Raw genomic sequence first — 16,742 nt, 5'->3', positions numbered from 1 at the left:
CTCAGTGACTAGGCAGGGATATCATTTCACTCTAGCCCATGAGCATATTTGTGGAGTCCTGTAGCTTAGTGGTTAAGAGCACTTGCCTCACAAATGAGATGACCAGGGTTCGATTCCTGGGCAGGGCAAAACCTTAGGCAAGTTTTCTTATTCCAGACACCTCTGTTTACCTAGCAATAAGTAGGAACCCAGTTGTTAGTCGATTGGCACATCGATTTTCCGGGGTAATATTTTCTTTAAAAAAATGTTTAGTCACTCAATCCAAGCCTGTTTGTGGGACACTGCTGAGCGCAATTGGCTGCCGTGTTTTGCCCACAAAATATACAGTCAATTCACTTTACAGTACATTCTGTGAAACACTTTGAGACGTCTAGAAGTCATGTTAAGATGCCATGTCAATTGCAAGGATTATTATTACTATTTGCTATCTTCTGCTTGCAGGATTCAAACAATTACAATGCCGGTACCGACATTTATTGGCAATAAAGACCAGTACCAAAAAAGCTGGTAAATGCCTGCAGCAACATTGTACCTACATTAAGGGACCAGATCTTACCCTTACTGGTCCAACTTGCCAGAATTTTACTGCATGTTCAAAATTTGCACTTGGCACAATCACTACACTTTACTGTAAAGTACTGTCAAAACACGTTGAGGCATTCTGACAATGTGATAAGGTACTATATCAAATTCAAGATTTATTATTTTTAAGCTTCAAATTAACATTGCGTCTAGGTCATTGATATAGATTAGAACAACGACAACAACAACAAAATTGCATTTGTGTAGGCCTTTCATGTTGGCAGGATGTTCCAAGGCACTGGACAATCAGTGCTTCGGACTCGAGCTGGGGGTCGGGATTGGGGAGGGTGGAGGGCCGAAGGGGAAGGAGGTTGACCGAAGACATAGTCGAAGAGGAGGGTCTTGAGATGGGTCTTGGAGGGAGGGCGAGGTGGAGGGACTGCGGGATGGAGTTCCAGAGGGTGGGGGCAGAGTGGCAGAAGGCCAGCCCGCCAATAGTGGGGCGGGCGACGTGAAGCAGGCCAGATCACGTTGAGCGGAGGAAGCAGGCAGGTTGATAGGGGTTTAGAAAGTCATAAAGGTAGGGGGAGCAAGACCGTGGAGGGCTTTGAAGGTGAGGACCAGGATCTTAAACTGTATCCTCTGTGTGATGGGAAGCCAGTGGAGTCGGGCAAGGATGGGGGTGATAGGGTCACAGAATTTTGTGCAGGAGAGGACACGGGCTGCAGAGTTCTGGATGATCTGCAGCCTATGGAGGGAGGAATTGGGGAGTCCGACAAGCAGGGAGTTTGTGTAGTCGAGCCTCGATGTAATGAATGCGTGTATGAGGGTTTCGGTGGCGGAGCCGGGTGATGTTGTGGAGGTGGGTGAAGGCAGAGCGGGACATGGCATGGATGTGGGGTAGAAAGGATAGTTGAGAGTCGAACAAAATGCCAAAGTTCCAAGAAACAATGGAGGTTCAAGTACTGACCCATTTATTACCGCCGCGTTTCTGAAATTACTGATTTCAAGAGTGCTCTCTTCCTTTTTTGAACCAACCGTGTACCCATTCCCACATTTTCTCAGAATACCTTTGGCTTTTAGCTTCATTATGAATATTTTGTGTGGAACTGAATCAAAAGCCTTTTGAAAATCCATGATAATTATAGTGCTGTCTCCTCTGAAATCATCAAAGCAGGTGTTAAGGAAGAGTGCTAAACAAGATCTTACCTCATCTAAATCTGTGCTGCCTCTTTCTTGCTGAACAAATGCTCCTCCACCCTAGAAGTTAGAAGAACTTCAATTACTTTATCTGATGAAGATTTTAAACTGGTTAGTTTATAGCTACCTGGGTGAGATCCATCAAGGCAATGCCCTTAGGTATTGCATTAGCTTGCCCTTAGGTGATGCAATAGCCCTGCAGAATTTCATCAGTATTCAATGGCTCTTTCATGAGCATAGCCATTTACCCCACGAGTTTCCTCCTTGTTTCCTTCAGAACTCTGTGATATACGTCGTGTGGCCCTAGGGATTTGTTAGTCCATTAACTTATCAACAGCATTCAGCATAGTAGCTTTAAAATCTTCTTGTATTCGGTGTAAAAGCTGTACAGTGTCCCATTTTGTGAATACTTCTAGAAAATATTCACTTTATATGTTAAATATTAATGTTCCTCTTTCATTACTACGCTATTGTTCTCAAAGCAACAATAACAACAACTTGGATTTATATAGCGCCTTCCATGCTAGACGGCATCTCAGAGCGCTTCACAGTAACGAATCCCGGGGCCGAGCCGGGGGAGGGAGAGGATGGTGACCAAAGGCACGGTCGAAAAGAAAGGTCTTGAGTAGGGACCTGAAAATAGGAAGAGAGGGAGCGAGGCGAAGGGAGTGAGGAAGGGAAGTACTTCATAGAATTTACTATGAAATGGAGTGATTGGTATTTGTAGGTGAACATGCACACCCATTTGCACACACCAATGTCCCACTAACAGCCATGAAACAAGTGACCGATTTTATTTGGGAAATTGTTGGTCAGGACACTAGGAGGACTTCCCTTCTCATTTCTTTTTCTTTTAAAGCAGTGTCATGGGATCTTTAACATCAACCTGAATAGACAGACGGGACCTTGGTTTAACTTCTCATCTGAAGAGTGATTTAGGAAAAATGCCGAACATCCCATAGTCATCAATGAGATGAGCAGCAACTACTCAGAACATTTGCCTTAGAAATAACACAAGACAATGGATTAACACAACCTGAATGCAATGTATAAGATGGATCAGCTCATTTTTCTTGAACAGTATTGAGGCACCAAATGGAAAGTGTTCTATATATCCCAAAGGCCTTGTAATAATGCTAATGAAAAATATCAAGTACCGCAATAAGATTTGAACACTATCTGCGCCAATTATCAGAATGCTTGTAAATAAATTTGGTTGCAAAATGGAATATAGGAATTTTATGCCTTAAATTAAAATGTAATCAAGTGTCATTATTTTTATGAGCCTAAGCTTTTTAATCATTTGTAATGAGCTGTAATTACTATGCTTCAGTACATCTGCAAACCATGACAACAGTCAGAATAGGAGTGATGAGCAAGAAAATTAAAGGAAAGGTCTGATAATACGCAATTATGATGTCAAGGTTGCTAGAGACGTCCTTAAGCTTATGTAAAAGGGTTATAGGAAAACAATCATATATTTCCAATACTTGCCACTCACAAAAGAACTCCACCGATGTCATACATTTGTTAACTCATTGTTTGAATGAGCATAGTTCACAAAGAATGTGTATTTTTATAGGGCCTTAGATTTCAACACATCTCAGAGCAGTTTACAGTGATTAATAATAATAATAATAATAATAATCCTTGCATTTGATATAGCGCTTTTCACGTCAGGAGGACGTCCCAAAGCGCTTCACAGAACACACTGTAAAGTGAATTGACTGTATATTTGTGGGCGAACGCGGCAGCCAATTGCGCACAGCAATGTCCCACAAACAGTCGTAGATTGAAAATGACCAATTTGTTATTGTTTTGGGTTTTGGAGGGATTATTATTAGGCTCTGTGTGGAGTAAGGAAACTTGCCCAAGGTTTCGCCCTCTGCCTGGAATTGAACTCAGGTCTCTCACTTGCAAAGCGAGTGCTCTAACCACTGAGCTACAGGACTCCACGATTACTGTCATATTGGACATATTATATTGCAGACAAACACGGCAGTCCATTTGCACAAATCAAGACCCCACAAATAGCCATGCGGTGAAAAGCTATTTGATGCAGAGGATTGTTGGCGAAAACAACAAAAGAAATTCCTGTCTCTTTTCGAATAGTCATATGACCTTTCATGTTCACCTGAGGACAGGCAATTTTTGCACGAGGCAACAAGTCTGTACCGCAAGACCTCATTAATTGGGAAACAGTGGAATAAATCATTGGAAGCATAATGGAACATTAACTGTATGGAAATAACCTGATAAATAACAGCCAGCACAACTTCAGATTGGGTGCATCTTGTTTTACTAATCTCAGAGATTTTTGAGGAATAAATAAGGCAAACAGCATGCTGGGCTTTATTGCTTATTCAGCTGAGTTCAGATCCAAAGACGTCATAGTCTAGTGCTCTAGTCAGGCCGGACCTTGAGTACTGTATAAAGTTCTGGTTGCCATGACATAAAGGAGCTGCTCAGGCCTTAAAGTGCACTGCAGAGCAATGAGGATCAGCCCCAGTGTTAGTGGAATGAGATATGAGCACAAATTAGACAAGCTATGGCTTTTCAGTCTTGAGAGAAGACATCTCAAAGGGGGCTTTACAGAGGTATATAAGATTTTAAATGGGATTGAAAAGTAAACCCAGAACAATACAGTAGAACAAGAAGATATCGGATAGAGTTGCAAGAGCAATTTCAAGAGAGATACCAGAAGGTTTTCTTTAACCAGAGGATAATTAATGACTGGAACAGATTGTCAGGAAGGGTGGCTTGGGCTTAGACCACTGGACTCATTTAAAAAAAATGCCTTGATACTATGATGGGAAGATGGTAGGGTGAGTATTCTGGAAGGATGAGATCAAATGGAGCCTTTTTGTCCAATTCAATCTTGTGATCTTGTGAAACATACTCCCGATGTGAAAGGCTCTAAATCAAATGCAAGGATAATAATAATCATTTATGTTCCTTCATTTTTAATTCATCTCAACCATTGCTTCAATGATGTTCCAGATTCACTATCTTTCTGTCTATTTAGTGGTAATATATTTTCATCCAAAGAAATCTAATATTAATCATGAGGGAATTGATCCAACTGATTTGAAATCTGTATGCTATCCCAGCATAATGTTTCTTAATTCTTGTTTCTCATCAGCAATGGGCCATATTGAGAAGCCAAAGAATTCAAAAACTCTCTAAAAATTCTGGGACAATAAGTTAACTATAATACAACAACAACAAAAACAAGATTCCATTTATAGAGCGCCTTTCACGTCGGGAGGACGTCCCGAGGCGCTGGACAGTTGGGTCAGGACCCGAGCAGGGGGGAAATGGTCAGGGTGAGGAGAGGCAAGCGAGGGAGCGAGGAGGGGGTAGAGAGTCAAGAGGGGAGCTGAAGGCACGGTCAAAGAGAAAGGTCTTGAGACCGGCCTTGAAGGAGGAAAGGGAGGAAGCGGCGAAGGTAATGGGGGATGGATTTCCAGAGCCTAGGGGCTGAGAGGCTGAAGGCCCGGCCAACGATGGTAGGGCGGTTGGGGCGGGGGATGTGGAGCAGACCGGAGCCAGAGGAACGGAGGGTACGGGCAGGTAGGTAGGGGGATAGTAGGTCGGAGAAGTAGGAGGGAGCAAGGCCATGAATGGCCTTGTAGGTGAGGATGAGGATCTTGAATTCGAAGGAATAATAGGAAGCAATACTGATAATAATAATGATAGTAGCAATATTTTATTCTTGCTGATGTTATTATTTTAATAATAGGAGCATGAGAGCAAGAGTAGACCACTACCTGTTAATACCAAGACAGTGCAGTGCAGTGCAGTGCTGCACTGTCAGAGGTGCCATCCTTCAGATGAAATGCTAAACCAAGCTCCAATCTGCCTGTTCAGGAGGATGTTATGGATCTCATGGGATGACTCAAAAAGAGAAGGGAGTTTCTGGCCAAAAATCCTCTAGTAAAATTGGTCATTCATCTTTGTGGGACATGCATAAATTGGTTGCTGCATTCACCGACAAATATACAGTCACTACATGTTATAGTAAACTCCTGTGAAGCAATTTGAATTTTCTTGATGGCATGATAAGGCACTGTATCAAATGCAAGGATTATTACATTATTATATTATTCTGCTACTTTATTAGATTATAGCACATTGTTTAATCCCATTTCCCCATCTTGGCTTCATATCCCTTAATGTCCATACACCCCAAATATCAATCTATATCTTCCTTTTAAACATCCCACTATTTTGTAATTTCACTAATTTTGTTTCCAAAATATGTTCCAACATGTTTCTTTATTTAATTCAGATAATATATTTGATAACAATGCACTGAGTATAACAGTCTATATCTCTTTCCATTTGAATATCAATCATGGGAGTGTGAATCTGGAGTTTTCCGGGTTAAATCTTGTTTGTGTGCTGGTAGCTTGAATGGTTCAAGTAGAAACTAATCATCAACTATGACATAATTTCAAGTAGGTTAATTAGTTCCCAAGAGGAAGCCAGTGAACCATCTAAAATGGAATAGATTAGTATTTAAAGAGCATTTCAATTACTCTGCTTCAACAGTAAAGGGAGGAAAATGTGTAACCGAAAACTGGGCAGTTAAATTCTAAAGTTTTGTCATTTAAAAGGAGTCTTTTCCTATTCAAGGCTAGTCTCTAAAAGCAAGTACATAATAATGATAATCCTTATTTGATATAATGGCATTCACATTGGGAGGATGTCTTAAAGAGAGTCATAGGATTTACTGTAAAGTGTACTGAGTGTGTATTTTGTGGGCAAACAATGCAAGGGAGATGTTTGACTTTGTCCAGCGTTAGCAACAATCATCGCAAGGACGACAGCAGAACTTGTCCCTACTGTAAATGCACAGTAATGTCCCTCACCCAAACTTTAGAAAAATGTTCAATTCCCCAGATTTAGATGATAGCGGGATCAAAAATGCAATATCCGCAGATTGAAAAATTGTGATTGCATTTGACCTTTTAGCTTTCGTGTCTTTCCTTGGTCCAAGCTCAATGAAGGATCAGAAAGGAAGACATCAGCCTGAAAACAGCCTTTGCAAACTTTCAGATTTGGATTTTTTTTCAACATTTATTAAATGAATTACTCAGTGAATCCTGCAGTTTCATTCACACACCGGGAGCCACTACTAGCCCAGGAATGGCCAGTTTGGGAATATTGTATTTTCCACCTCATTGTTTACCAATAACTTAACATCAGGTAATGAGAATTCAAAGGAAGCCTGATAAGCAGCATAGAACGCAAAGTCTTTACAGCACCTGGTGAAAGGTCACCGATACGGTTGGCTACCCTGCTAACTTTGATCAAATTTATGCTAAAGAAATGCGGTAATAGTCATTAGATTTTATGAGCAAATCTGTCTTTTCTCACTTCTACAGTTAGTACATGCAATCAAGCAGTAATTATTTGAATACCAAACTCATTCTTTCCTCAGACATATATGATGTTAAAATCTACTCACTGATAAATTGGCAGCTTAAGCATATCTGGCACTGACCTTCTGATTTCTTAATATATGAGAGAACTAGACGGAGAAGGTGTAGTTTGATATATCTTCCCTCCCATTAACTGGTTCACTTTTAAACAATAAGTGCAATTATTTTAAAATACTAATAGTTATCCCATTTGATATCGTGACTTATTATGTCGCCGAAACATCTCAAAGCACTTCAAAGGATTTAGTGTAAAGTATAGTGAGTATTTATAAACGACCGGAGCAGTTCATTTGACAACAGGATTTCCTCATCCTTACTTAGTTGGTAGCACTCTCACCTTTGATCAGAAAGGTTATATGTTCAAGCCCATGTCGGGACTTTGATCTCATAGTCTAAACTGACAATTTAATACAGTTCCATTATTGTAGGTGTCATCCTTCGGATGAGATGTTAAACCCAGGTCCAGTTTGCTTGTTCAGATGGAGTTATCACATGACTATTTAAAATGAGAAGGGGGTTTTCTCCGGTGTCCTGGCCAACATTCCCCACAATAAAATTGGTCATTTCACTTCATGGCTATTTGTAGGACATTGCTGTGTGCAAATTAGTTGCTTTGTTCTCTAAAAATACACAATTACAACACTGCATATTAAAACCTGAACAGTATCTCAAGACATTTCAAGTATGTGATAGGCACCATCTCAAATGTAAGATTTATCATCCAAACTGTGCCATTTTGAATGGTGACATGGGTTATACATGATAATGCACTATATTTAGATGGTTTTGCTAATGCCATTTTTGCATTATCACAATTACAAGATTACAAATGGCTTCAGATGGTGAAAGTTCTATGGCCTTGATTTATTAATAAGAACAATCTTAGCGTTTAATATTGCACCTTTCCCATTGGGAGAACATCTCAAATTGCTTCACAGTAAAGTGGAGTGACCGTGTGTTTTGTGGGTAAATGGGGATTTCCAGAATACCAACTCTACTGCTTTCACATTATAGAATCAAACTCATTCTTAAATTAATCCAATGTCATTGTTCCTGGTACCCACTCCAACTAGAAACGTTTCCTGTTGTCTGTCCTAAACTTGCTTCTGTAACAACAACAACAACAACAAGATTTCATTTATAGAACGCCTTTCATGTCGGGAGGACGTCCCAAGGCACTGGACAGTTAGGTCGGGACCCGAGCAGGGGGGAAATGGTCAGGGTGAGGGGAGGGAAGGGAGGGAGCGAGGAGGGGGTAGACAGTCGAGAGGGGAGTTGAAGGCACGGTCAAAGAGAAAGGTCTTGAGACCGGCCTTGAAAGAGGAAAGGGAGGAAGCGACGAAGGCACTGGGGGATGGAGTTCCAGAGCCTGGGGGCTGAGAGCCTAAAGGCCCGGCCACCGATGGTAGGGTGTTTAGGGCGGGGGATGTGGAGCAGACCGGAGCCAGAGGAACGGAGGGTACGGGCAGGTAGGTAGGGGGATAGTAGGTCGGAGAGGTAGGAGGGAGCAAGGCCGTGAATGGCCTTGTAAGTGAAGATGAGGATCTTGAATTCGATCCTCTGGGGGATGGGGAGCCAGTGGAGGCGAGCGAGGGTGGGAGTGATGTGGTCCCGAAGCCTGGTGCGGGACAGTACACGAGCTATAGAGTTCTGAATGACCTGCAGCTTGTGGAGGGAGGTGCCGGGAAGGCCGGCGAGGAGAGAGTTCCCATAGTCCAGCCTTGAGGTGTTAAAGGTGTGGACCAGAGTTTCAGCAGCGTGAGGGGTGAGGTAGTGCCATAGTCTGGCGATATTCCGGAGGTGGTGGAAGGCGGTGCCAGTTGTGGTGCGGATATGAGGAAGAAAGGACAGCTCAGGGTCGAACAGAACCCCGAGGTTCCTGACTGACTTTGAGAGGTGGAGAGTGCAGCCTTGGATGCTGATGCTGTCAGCGCCTGTCAGGACCCCTCTGAGACACTTCCTGGAGTCTGGCCAAAACTTGCCCTTCCCAACCTCGAAAATGTGAACTCTCTCTGCTGTCTTGTGGCATCTGAAAGTATAGTGTTGTACTGTGTTTACTGTCTCTGTCACACATAGCATCTTATATACTTCTGTAAGGACCCCTCTGAGACACCTCTTTACAAGGATATAGAGCCCTGTCTTATCTAGTCATTCTTCATAGTTTATCACTTTAACACTAGGGATCAACCTCATGAATATTTGAGTAATAGTGTGCATCCATTCAAAATCTACTGCAACTGCTTAAGGTACATCTTTTACCTTTATATGAGGCAGGATCTTTTCTGCAACACAACGTGAGGGCACTGGAGATATGAGGCAGCACCTTTCACAATACACGACTACAAAGTAACAGTATTTTACTGCAAACTTGACTTAAATGTCATTTGTGTTTAAGCAGTCCAGAGAAGAAGATGCTGTTCTGCAACTTTTAAGGTGAAGGTCATATGGATTGCTGAAGAGAAAGAAAACCAAAAAAAAGCATTGCATTGAATTGAATGTGAACAGGTCTGGTACAGGGAAGGACAGAATGGCTGTGGAATTCCTAGCATCATTTCAAAAGGGAATTGGTGAATAGTTGACACAGAATAGTATTAAAGATTATTGAATGGAGTAGACGAATGGGAACAGAGTAGATAATGCTTGTGATGGAGTTAGTGCTGGTGCAGACATTGTGAACCGAATGGTCTCCTTCTGTGCTGTAAATCTCATATACATCAATGATTCATTCTGTGTGACCTGGAGTTGCCCACATCTGAAGTACCGTGTGATCCTACTGTTATTTACGCCTCTATCAACAGCTCAATTTCATGAATTACCAAGTCTATAAAGCATTTTAAAGGGAAATGGATAAATACTTTGAGGAAAAATAATATAAAAATTATGTGGGGAAAGAGCAGGGGAATGGGATCGGAGTAGATATAGATAACTGCTATGGAGAAGCTGCAACAAGGACTGATCCAATGGAATGAATAGTCTCTGTCTGCCTTAGAAACTTTCTCTAACTCTATGGTCAGAATCCCCCCCCACCCCATTACCCCAATGCTGTTCCACATCAAGGTATAATTCTAAGGGAGAAAAAAACTATTGCTCTGATTGATAGCAGAAGAAGAAGAAACAATATTCAGACATAGGAGTTGATTTGGTGATCCATTTGATATTCCATGCAATAACTACACCTGGACATATGGACCCCTCAATCTGCCAGAGACACTCAGCAAATCTAAGGCTGTGAGACTGCATTTCTGATTCTAGATCACAACCTTTGACTGAAGGTTGATAATTTATGGTAAACAAACAAAAAAAGTTGGTTTCCCACTGAGTAGTGATCAATAATTATCACATGCCATACTGCAATTTCCTCCCTATATATAAATAGAGCAGGTTAGTCTTTAACTTTCTTCCTTTAATAATAATTCACTTTGATATGACTTTCATGTAAAAATAAATTGTCTTGTAGCACTTTATAAAACATAATTAATGAGAAATTAAGTGAATGTTGTTATATGAGTGGCAGCTCATCTGTACCAGCAATGTCCATAGAAACAATGAGATGAAAAGCCAATTGTTGCATGAGCAGAATTAATTCCTACTCAAGCCATTTTCTCTCATGGGGAACTTTATCAAATGCCTTTTGGAAATCTAAAATGACTACATATATTGCTGTCAGTTTTGAATATCTATGAGATAAGTTGGGCAAAGACCTTTCCAATGCTGTATTGGCTTAATGATGAATAAATTAGTCATTTGTTGATTTATTTAATCCTACAGATAAAAGTGGTCATTCTCTTCATGGCTCTTTGTGGGTCATTGTTGTACTCAAAATTAGTTGCTATGATCACCTACAAATACACAATCACTAAATTTATCAGTCAAATTTTGTGAAGTGCTTTGAGACATTTCAATAACGTGATAAGAGGCTATCAAATGCAAGCATTATTATTATTATTTTCATACAACTACTTTTTCATACAGTGTTGGAATTAAAGTTCAATTTTCGTGAATTAAATTCATTCTTGAGCAAGGCTCGGATGCAAGTAAATCATACACCATTTATGTGTAAAGGAGTGGAAGGAAAGATGATCTGATAGAAATATGAGCCTTTGAAAAAGAGAAAGTGCAGACACCATTCCTTTGAAACTTAACATTTAGAGAAGACTACCACATCACATTGTCGGATCATTGATTCGATCTGTGTGTCTAGAACAGTTTATACCAGCATAAATCAGACGATAGAGCCTTTCTAATTCTGCAACCTGAAGACAGTATATTTTTCTCCTCAAGCTAGCTGAAGATAGCTACTCCACAGCATCAACCCGACCATTTTTAATTAGCTGTAAAAGTGATATAAAATGTGAATTAAAAGTGATGCAAGTGGGACTTTTGTGTGAAGTTAAATCATTATTTTACTGATCTGGCAAGTGGCCAGCAATTCATTGCATACATGGGATTAAAGGCAAAAGCTTACACAGTAATTTTCTCTTGCACTTACAGAGAAATGCATTTGTTTATTTATAAGTTTATTTTATGTCCTATTCGTCTTTTAAACTGTTCAAATGACACAGTTTATAACCAGATCAATGCTTGGCTTCTGTTTCCACAAGTTTGCTGAATTTTCCTGGTACTTGTGAGGGCAGTTTTGCACAATCCGCAATTCAAATAGTGCACTCGTCAGCGGCCAAACAGATGGAAAATTAGGGCTAAAAATGATAGTATTCCCTAACTAAAGCTGCCAGTAACTGTCACCCATCAGTGGCAACACAGTTCTCTAAGTAAGTGGTCTCTTCCTTTACAGGTCTCAGCAATGGCATATTTATTTGCTCAGAGATGAGCTTTCTTAAAAATTTTATGCCCTAGAAAGGCCTCCAAGGTTTTTTTTCAATGAATTAACAAGTGGTTGTGAAGTGAGCTCAAGCCTGTCGCCCCCTCAGTAAAATTCTTGTTATTTTTCTTCTGGTGAGAAATATAACATGCATCAGTTAAGAAAAATGCCATCTGTAACCAAATTGACTGCTGCGTTCATCCAAAAAATACACACAGTCATACCACTTTACAGTATATCCTGTGAAGCGCTGTGAGATGTCTTGTTGATGTGAAAAGGCACTATATCAAATGTAAGGGTTATTATTATAGAGCTGTCCATCTGCATAAATGGGGCAACTCTACTGAATAATCCGTAGAGATGCCCCTGGTGACTCCACTTGATCTTTGCACATGGATTCGATTTCTGACACTGGATTATTGCACCAGGGCTCCCTCTGTCTCCTTGTCCTCCTGGACCTCTCCACCACGTTCGACACAGTCAATCACTCCATCCTCCTCCACCGCCTTTACTCCGTCATCCACCTCAGTGGGATTGCAATTGCCTGGTTCGAGTCCTACCTCACAAACTGCCAGCAGTACATCTGCACAAACGGCTTCTCCTCCCACTCTCACCCTGCAGGGTACCCCAAGGATCCATCCTTGGCCCCCTCCTCTTTCTGATCTATATGCTCCCTCTTGGGGATGTCATCCACAGACATGGGGTACACTTCCAAATGGATGCGGACGACATCCAACTCTATTTTTCCACCTTACTTTGCGACCCCCAGTCCCCTGATGTTCTGTCAGCCTGCCTGTCAGACATCAGCAGCTGGATGAGCGTAAATTTCTTTCAGCTGAATGTTGACAAGACAGAAGCCATAATCTTTGGCTCTCGTCAACATCTAAAATCTCACGGCTCTCACCTCCTCCACCTACCCGACCTCCCCTAAAACTCTCCGAACCCGTACGCAACCTAGGCGTCAGGTTCGACCCCCAATTATCCTTCCTCTCTCACATCCAGTCCCTCACCAGCACCACTTTCTTCCACCTCCGACTCATCGCCCGTCTCCGCCAATACCTCTCTCCGAAAGCCACTGAAACCCTGGTCTATGCCTTTGTCACCTCTCGGCTGGATTATTCAAATGCCCTCCTCACCGGTCTCCCCTCCACTACCATCCATAAAATCCAGGTCATACAAAACTCTGCCACCCACAATCTCACCCGCACCAAACTCCGCTCCCCGATTACCCCAGTCCTTGCCAGACTGCACTGGCTGCCTGTCCCAGAGACGATCGACTTCAAAATCCTCACCCTTGTCTTAAAATCCCTCCACTCTTCTGCACCCCCCTACCTCTCTGACCTCCACTGTCCTCACAGCAGTGCCCATTGCTTTCGTTCCTCTGGGTCTGACCTCCTCCTTGTCCCCAAGTCCTCCGCTCCACCCTCGGTGGCTGTGCTTTCAGCCACTATGCCACGAGGCTCTGGAACTCCCTTCCTCACTCTTTTCGCCTCGTCCTCTCGCTTCCTATTTTCAGGTCTCGGCTGAAGACCTTTCTTTTCGACTGCGTCTTTGGTCACCTTCCTCCCCCTCCCCCTGGCTCGACCCCGGAATCCGTTACCGTGAAGTGCTCTGAGACGCCATCCGGCGTGGCGGGTGCTGTATAAATCCAAGTTGCTGCTGTTGTTGTTGAATAAACAGGATTTGTATTAATTTGAACTGTTTGAAAGCTCAAGTGAATGTGAGGAATTTACTTACTGTCAGTGAAACCTGAGAGAAGTCTTTGTGAAGTTGCCCTTTAATGCTGTCCATGTCTCCCTGTGTCAGCAAAAGTTTCAAATAACTTGCAAGTTAGGTGAAAAATTAGCTTCGGAACTTACCTTTGTGATTCTACTGCAAAATAAATTTGGGTATTCATTTTCACGGTTCTCAATAATTTCTTGCATACTCAAATTGTCGATGATTTAAAATCAATGCAAAGCACCATAGCAGCAGTTGCTGTGGTGTCACAAAGGTATCTGAGTCAGTGAGCTGGTCTTAGCACTGTAGATCATGAAATAGAGTTAGATAGAAACAGCCCAAAACTCGGAGGTCATTGGGATGCATTAACACACTGGACTACGAGATCAAAGACTGCGAAATGTAAAATTCATCAAGTTACAGGAATAAGTTCAAGAAATAGAAAAAGAAGAGAGCTGAGAGATCCAGATTGATTATAATAAAGAATAATACTCTTTCTGTTTGATACAATACCTTTCATGTCTCAAAATGCTTCACACGATTTTCTGTGAAATTTAGTGATGCATATTTGTAGGAAAATGCAGCAGCCAATTTGCACACAGCAACGTCCCACAAAAAGCCATGAAGTGAAATAACCATTTTTATTGGGGGAATTTTTGGCCAGACACTGGGAGAACCTCCCTTCTCTTTATCGATAGATAAATCAAATGGGTAAGATACCAGAAATGCGCCAGCAGACCAAATCCGGAATAGCAAATATTCAGTTAGCAACACAGAGAATAAAACGGGATAGAAAAATCAGTAAGAATTGTTCGGGACAGTTTTGTACATTAATAAGTGGCATTATATTAATGAAAATAACAAGAACAGTAAGAGAGTAAATGAGATTGAAAGCGAAATGGTTCATTATGGATCTGCTTGTTTTACCTTTTGCAGTTTCTTCATTCCAACATCAAAATCTCACATGCAGAACACCTCTAAAGGAACATCTAACAAACATTAAAGATCAGTCCCTGTGTTGCACAATGAATTTAGATCACAAGGTTCAATCGAACTTTAGGTTAATCAAGAAGAAACAGAATATCAAGAGTGACTGAATGTCATTTCTGATAAACAGATGAGACATAATCTCTGAATAAAAGCCATTACTGTCACGCTTGTTGGATTTATCCACAACCTAACTTCTAAGAGTAAGAATAAAGCTTATTAATTTGCTCTCTGAACCTGATCGTACCATTTTAAAAGACATACTTTATTTTATTTCTGTTTCTTCAGTAAAACATAAGCTGCAGAATGTGAGTCTGCAAGTTGTTTTTGCTTGACATTTGGTTTAATACTTTAAAGAATTACATTACTTCTTTTTTTTACTTTGCTATTTTTCTCCCATAATCCGTTCCTGAAAATGTCTGACTCTATGTTTATTTTACTGGGATAGTTCCACTCTATGTCACGATTCAAAAAGTGAAGGAAGTTTCTCATGACGTCCTGACTCAACAATCCCCAAAATAAAATTGGTCTTTCGTTTCATGGCTGTTTGTGGGATATTACTGTGTGAAAAGTGGATGCCATGTTTATCTACAAGATATACAGTCACTACATGTTACAATAAAATCCTGTGAAGCACTTTGAGACATCCTTCCAACATGAAAGACACTATATGCAAATGGAAATTGTTTTAATGTGAAAGTTGATTTTCCATGGTTTTTAAAAAGGACCAACTTCCAAATTAAGACAGAACATGATTATGTGGAATTCAATTTTAAGTCAAAAAGACCCAAATCCCACCTAGTTTTAACCTGCAAGATATTTGGCTTTTGACTGTAGAGAACTGTGCAAAATTCTAATGTGCCAAGAGACTCATTTTCTACTGTTGAGGTGCTCAACTGTGAAATGTACAACTGAGCACTGATTGGGTTTAACTTTCCCTCATGTATATATCATTTCACTTTATACAAACAATTTCTCTATTAAAAGCCCTAATGCACAACACTTGGAAATACATTCCCTCAGACTTATGAAATAGTAAATCTGCAGAGCATTTAGATATGTATTAGACATGAATATTTCACTTCAAGGCTTTCGTACTCCGTGTACATGTAATAAATGTATAAACAGACATTGAATAGAATAAGATAATATTTGTCATATGCCTTTCATTCATTATTCTTCTCATCTTGTAAACGATAAGATTACAGTCTGATGGGGTATTAGAATATCATGCCGATTTTAGGCTAAATGTGGAGTGGAACATGTTGAAAGACAAGAAAGTGGGGAACAAATGTCCATTGATTTGATAAAAGTCCATATCAGTATTTAAGAGGGAATTGAATGAAGGTTTGAGGGAATTTAATATTAAACAATGTGGGAAAGCATCAGGAATAGGATTCTTGTGTAAGTCAGGCTCAGTTTGTAGCACTATTGTCTTTGAGTCAGAAGGTAACAGGTTCAAACCTCATGTTGGGACCTGGCGCAACAACAACAACAAATTACATCAGGAGGACCCATATAGACTAGACCAGTGGTGGAGAATCTTTATTGGCGGTTCTGTGAGCCACCTCCAGCTGGGGAGCACTATGTTGTCTTTCTGATGATCCATTAAACCGAGGTACTGTCCAGGTGTACATTAAAGATCCCATAGCATTATCCAAAAAGAGAACAAATAAAATTGGTCGTTCACCATTAATATCTGCGCACAAAGATATTTGAGTATCCAGAAAATCAATATGAGCCAAAATGATTTATAATAATAATAATCCTTGTATTTGATAAAGCGCTTTTCACGTCTTCTCGACATCTCAACGCGCTTCACAGAATAGATTATAAAGTGAATTGACTGTATATTTGTGGACGAAACACAAGTTACATTGAATCTACAGCATTGAAACAGAACATTCTGTCCAAGGAGTCCATGCCAGTGTTTATACTCCAGGTGGGCATCCACCGATTCTATTCCCCTCTCCTCACCCCCTCCCATGCCCATCTATTTCTTTCTCTCTCTTATTTGCAAGTTGTATGTGTCCAGTGTGGTGTTCAGC

This window comes from Callorhinchus milii, unplaced genomic scaffold (assembly GCF_018977255.1).
Source record: "Callorhinchus milii isolate IMCB2004 unplaced genomic scaffold, IMCB_Cmil_1.0 Scaffold1, whole genome shotgun sequence".
NCBI classification, from domain to species: domain Eukaryota; kingdom Metazoa; phylum Chordata; class Chondrichthyes; order Chimaeriformes; family Callorhinchidae; genus Callorhinchus; species Callorhinchus milii.
Note: the sequence above shows the minus strand (reverse complement) of the source record.